This window comes from Leiobunum rupestre, chromosome 5, assembly GCF_980474605.1.
Source record: "Leiobunum rupestre chromosome 5, qqLeiRupe1.1.hap1, whole genome shotgun sequence".
Taxonomy (NCBI): domain Eukaryota; kingdom Metazoa; phylum Arthropoda; class Arachnida; order Opiliones; family Sclerosomatidae; genus Leiobunum; species Leiobunum rupestre.
The window spans coordinates 50,402,131-50,408,592 of NC_143388.1; the positions used below are offsets into that span (position 1 = coordinate 50,402,131).

General features: G+C 33.4%; 1 long non-coding RNA gene across 2 annotated transcripts; it reads left to right on the forward strand.

The window, feature by feature from the left end:
- Nucleotides 1-764: 764 nt before the first annotated feature.
- LOC149945225 (uncharacterized) lies at nt 765-1,775 on the forward strand. Of its 2 annotated transcripts, none has more exons than XR_016481028.1 (4): nt 765-803; nt 983-1,061; nt 1,337-1,577; nt 1,673-1,775. It is a non-coding gene; the product is annotated as an uncharacterized LOC149945225 (long non-coding RNA). The 2 variants fall into 2 exon arrangements; XR_016481027.1 differs by lacking the exon at nt 765-803 and adding an exon at nt 829-914.
- The last annotated feature ends 4,687 nt before the right edge of the window (nt 1,776-6,462 follow it).

Here is a 6,462-nt window from a genome sequence, read left to right on the forward strand (position 1 = left end):
GATGGCACAAGCGAACAGGATCCCCCATGTCAACTCACTAATGCTCAATTACATGCTCGGGCTAATCAAATTTTAAATCAATTGGTGGAAAACTTGAATGGACAAAGAAATTTACATCAAGAATAATTTAAGTTTTCTACGATATGATTTGATTTTTAAAATTAAAACCGCCCTCTCCCATTATTAAATTTACTTTGGACATACTTGTAGAACAAATTTTCTTATAATGTAATCACGTGGTCAAGGATTCTAATTTTGGAACTAAAAACTCTAGTTTCTCTAATAACTCCAATGATTTTGTTCTCTTGTGATATTATTCTTTGTTATTTATTACTGGTTCAATAATATGTTATTCGTCGATTACTTTCAAATATTTTTTCAATGTAAATTAATTGCTCTTCGCCAATAAAAAAAATATATTAAAAGAAAACATGGTAATTTATTTGAATAATTAAATTCAAAAAGGGCGCCTTTTATTTTGGGAAAAAAATCTGGTGGGTAGATGGAGGCTTCTTATTAGAAAAAAAACTAGCTGATCAGAGTAAAAAAAATAACAGCTGTGAAAAATGAAAGAGGTACATAATGAACAATGAGTTTATAGAGTGGTTTACATAATATAAATAGATGGAAATAATGCATATGAAAGGATGATAATATATTTGAAAACATCAATCTTAGTGCTAAAGATAAGTAATGAATAATTTGCACCAGTTTTATTTTGAAAGATTAGACATATCAATGATTTTTTGTTTTAGGGTTAGGAAGTGGAATTGATGTAACACCAAGGTAAAGATTTTCAACAGGTACTTGAGTGTTGTGAATGCAAATAAGAATTCTATTTGCATTTTCTAAATGATTGGAAAATGCAATGCCAAGTTAGGCATCTTGTGACCGTTTGGCTACCATTTCGGAAAGTATTGAACCCAAAATTGCATTTAACCTTTCTTGATAATTCACAACTGACTGAGCTGTTTTTTCTAAGGTGTTAGCAGCTGTTAAAGAAGGCTTAGGTGCTGGGTGTCTGGTAGTTTGCCTTTTGTGACTTCTTTTTGAACTGTCAAGTGAGTTTATCAATATTTTCAAAAGTCTTTATCAACCACATTCCACGGTATAGCCACAATTATTATCGTTCAAATTAACTTGAGTTTTGTAGATTTTTCCCCTGAATATTTGACCCAAAATTACTTTATAATGTACTTACATTTTAACTTAAAAGTCTTTCCCACTAAAATTTAATACCCAATTTAAGTTTTTTTTTTAAATTTTCAAATTGTTAAACTTGGTTCACTGGGATAAATTTTCTGTATTTTCTCATTTCCCACTCGGCCTTCTGTAGTGCTGTGGAACGCAAGAACACAGAGAAAATGGAAAAGCTGCTAACGTATGTGAACCAAGCTTTAAACCTGTGAAAATCATGTACTCAGATTGTTCTGGCAAAATGTGAACAACGATATCAGTATCAGATCTGCCTTTGAAACAAGAAACTGTGCCCTATAGGTTTCATTGTAGGCCTAGGTGGAGGAAATGGGTTTTCACTACCCATTGCTCTTGCATCTGTTTATGAGAGTACAAATAAGGTAAAGGACTGGTTAGTTTTTACGTGACCTTATTGAAATGTACCAATATCTGCGACCAACTCTTCCATATTTCTAAACTTCTTTTCTCATGCAAGCTCATCAATTTGGGAAGCTAAACAAGATTATGTTTAACCAATGAAACTGTGATTCTACTTCTAAGCCCATTTTACCATGTCTCTTCAGTGAAAAATCTATAGCGTCACCACTCACACTTGCTGGCATATTGAGGGGAGTAACCCGAAATTGTCCAGAGTTAGGAGTGCCAATGAGTCGTGCTACACTGAAATATTTTCACTTGTTACAATGGAGGATTTTCTAGCTTTTCATTAAAATTTAATTAGACTATTGTGGTTTCATTTCAAAACACTAGCTTTGCACAAACAACCAACCTGGTGCCTGACTTGTGAACTATCAACTCCTCTAATCCCGTGCAACGCAGCGTCACTTATTAAACGGCAAACGGACACCTCCTTTTTTTAACGGTGCTTTTGTAATCAGTCCACTTAGCTCTTATTTTTACTGTCGCTCTTATGAGGCCCATACCCATATATACAGGCAATTTCGTGGGCAATTTCTGCCCAGGCCTTCTCCACATCTTCACTACTTTTGTAGGTTTTCAATAAATCAGGCCTAGCTTCCAAACAATTAATAATTGCTTGAAGTTCTCTTGTACTAAAGTTTGGTTGTCTCTCTTCACCTGGTTTCATTTTCCCCATATTCTTTCTCAAAAAAATATTTTCAGCTAACTTGTTTTCTTAAAATGTGTAAAATCACAAAAAAATAAGTAACTTTTAAAATGTTTAAATTTTTGCGTCAAAATAACGCTTTCTCATTGGTCAATAAGTGGGCGGAGCCTAAACAAAAACAGATTCCCAAATACCAGACACGTCATTTACGAGAGCCCGAAAAATTGTCTCTGCACCGCGATTTCGATTTACAAAATCGTAACTTTACGACATCGTAAATCCGCTCTCGTAACTTTACAATCCTCGTAAAGTTACGATAATTTTTAAATCGTCTCTGCACCGGGCCCTTAATTTCTCTATTAGGTGTTATAGTCGCGAGCCAGATTTCCCGCACGGGACTGACGAGTCCCAAATAGGACGAAACCGGTCTACCGTTGGAATTTCTGGCTATTTAATTTAATTTAATTTAGTTTTTCGCTCGAAGACCTATCGGTACGAGCTATTTTATTTAGTTTTTATGTAGTTTATTACTCGAAGATTTATTTGATCCGAGATTCGCTCGAAGACCTATCGGTACGAGTTATTAGTAAGTTTTTTAATTTCTTCAAATTTGTTTAGGGTTTAGCTTTTTTATCCCTTTTCATAATGGATTAATCTACTTATTCGCGAATTATATTATCAAGCGTGATCGAGGTGTAATATTATTGTACATTCGCCCCGTGTAGTATATTGATATTTCTATTTGAGACTTGTATGTATAATGTATTTTTGTATCTAAACTCTATAATTTCGTCTAGCTAAATTTTTTTCTTACTTAATGTGTACTACTCTCCTTGAATATAAAAACGATATTAAAATCATTAGGCTTTTTGTTTCTAATCGTATTAAAGTAAACCGAAAGGTTTACTGTTTACGCTTAGACTCGGTTCCTGCCTTCCCCAAGCCCCCTCCTTTAGACCTGGTAGCTTTTACCTTCCTGCATAGCTTAAATCATTTCCAGGATTCTTAGTTCGAAAGTTTTGGGAGGGGAGAACATTTTTACACTCATTTAATCTAGAGAAAAAACTACTCATCGAAGACCAGTTCCGAAACCACCATCGAATTCAAGAAATTTCAATCCCCCGCCTTTTCTATATTTCAAGTCAATTAAAGTTAGTGTTAATAAGTAAATCATTAAATACAAATTACGCCTGAAGAGTAAGGGAACGGGGGAACGCCGACGGCGGTGGGGGAAGGAAACGATTGGGAAGGGCGCTTGAGGAAATTACACCAGGGAGACAGATAGTCCGTGAGCCAGACAAAATTCGAATATCATTTTTCGCACCAAGAAATTTTATGATTTCTCTTTAGGGGGTCACGTAGGCATGCCAAAACCGCACGATAGACATCTCGATCGCCCAGCTATTCAAGATGGCGGCCGATCCAAGATGGCTTCGGGCGCTTTTGTTCAAATGCGTCTAACGTTTGATCTACTTTTCCGACTTTGATGAAACAACTTTTTTTCGCTAGATAATTGTATTACCAAAATATTTGGTCTAGTAAAATATCTTCCTTAAGGTAACAGGAAAGCTATAAATCGTGAAAATAACATTTTTGGCGGAACTTTAAACTAAGTTTTTACATTACCAATACCGTAATAATTAGTTTAAATTTTCTTTGGTCTAGTATACGTTAGATGGATTTCCTACCTTTCAAACGACGTAACGCACGTGCATCTATTGTATATACTCACCGAATTATACACAGTACAAAGAGAGGGGGCGCTAATACGTAGTGTCGGAAAATTCGCTTTATGCGAATAGGGCAATGAATGAAAATATAAATGAAAATTATTCTTATATATTATGTTAATATTAATTTTATTACTTTAATACTATATATTTCTTTTGCAATATATTTTACATTTATATATTTACATTAGTTAGTCATTGTCAGAATCATCCCAGTCTTCAAATGAAATATGGTCGATAGATCAAACGTTAGTCGCATTTGAACAAAAGCGCCCAACGCCATCTTGGATCGGCTGCCATCTTGAATAGCTGGGCGATCGAGATGTCTATCAAGCGGTTTTGGCATGCACACGTGACCCCCTAAAGAGAAATCATAAAATTTCTTGGTGCGAAAAATCATTTTCAAAAGTTCAATTTCGCAGTCTGGCTCACGGACTAAGAGAGCCGCGAGAAGGACAGAGGTCGTTACGGGTCAAGCAGCTTGCCAAAGTTCGAATTTGCGGGAAACGGAAAAAGAAGGTCTATTAAACTAATTTTGACTAAACCAAAATGTGCTTTCTCCAGACACCGAAATATCGCGTCACGTTAAAAAAAAATTTCCTATAGATTTCATTCAACTGTTATTTATAAAATTTGTATCGATCGAATGACATGTAAACCTATTATAGCCCCAATTTTACAAAGGAACAAATATTATACAAAAACCAGCTTTTCGAACTGAGAAAAACGGTGTTTATTCTTTTAAATAGTACTGCTATCAAAAGACAGATATTAAAATTACTATAGTACTGCTATCAAAAGACAGATATTAAAATTATTATAGTACTGCTATCAAAAGACAGATATTAAAATTATTATAGTACTGCTATCAAAAGACAGATATTAAAATTATAAAAGTACTGCTATCAAGGGACAGATATTAAAATTATTATAGTACTTCTATCAAGGGACAGATATTATAATTATTATAGTACTTCTATCAAGGGGCAGAAATTAAAATTATTATAGTACTGCTATCAAAGGACAGATATTAAAATTATTATAGTAATGTTATCAAGGGACAGATATTAAAATTATTATAGTACTTCTATCAAGGGACAGATATTAAAATTATATAGTAATGTTATCAAGGGACAGATATTAAAATTATTATAGTACTGCTACTAAGGGACAGATTTTAAAATTATTATGCAAGACCTATTTTAAAAAGCAACAATTAAATATTAAATTTTTTGACTATTTCTCTTTGAGATTGTTGCTTTGTAAAATAGGTCTCGTATAGTAATTTTCATATTTGTCCCTTGATAGCAGTGCTATATAAAAGAATAAACTGTTTTCTTAGTTCACAGAACTGGTTTTTGTATAATATTACTAGGGCCATTAAAATTGGTTTTCCCCATGGCTAATGAAGATCTTAGCTCGCCTTTTTATTCTTTCTACAGCTCACAGCAAAGTAATACTATTTTAGTCCCAGCATTAAATAAATAACAAATAATATTATTTATTAATTATTAATAGAACCTTTTTCTGGAATTTCTACGAATCATAAATAAATGTTTATGTTACCGTTGTAAATAGTAAATTTTATAAATAGGTAAAAATTTCATTTAATTCTTCAATTATAAACACTTTTTATTTTAAACTGACCGCGAACATTTAAAACAGCTCATTTTTTTCACTGTATGAAACCAACCTAATATTAATATCTTGCCAGTAGAGGCTGACTGACCACTGTGCAGGACGGGGCGACAAATCCCACATGGTTACGACCAAATTTTGCTTAAGTAGGCCCGTGGGATGAAATCCATGGGCGAATACACGAGAGAAGGTGGTATAGGTTGTAACCAATTTTTCCGAGTTGTCAAAAAGTGGGGATCAGAATGTACGATTCCTCAAAACGTCGCCCGTCTGCTTCTGCGAAATGCACACTTTTAAAGGAAAAAATATTTTCTATTGGTGATATGTAAAATAAAGCCATATTTCTTGAATTTTTAATTTAAAGGGAACGACTGTTTTCCTTATGTTTTATTAATATCAACGAAATTACTGAAGAAAACCAAAAAAAATCCAACACCTGCAGTTTAGAGCCAGAACAAATGCTTTGAAGAGTTCCATATCGTACTCTGGTACCGACGTCGGTTTCTGATATTGAAGAAACAATGGGGTAGGCCATTTATTCTGTATGAATATAATTAAAACATTGTTAAATATTAAAGTAATACTTGGCAGAAATAAATAATAAAAATAGCCACAGGAAACAGTTTAGTATTAATATGATATCGTATCATTAATAAAAACAACGGATAATAGTTTTACAAAACTTGTGAGAAAGACTGACAGTCTTTATATTGAATTTTTAAAGAATCAGAGTCTTTATATGGTTTTTTAAGATTAATGAACCCTACGTTCTTCTGTATTATTTGTGAAACTGGTAGCGAAAAAAATTTACAATGTGCAGACTTCGAAGCA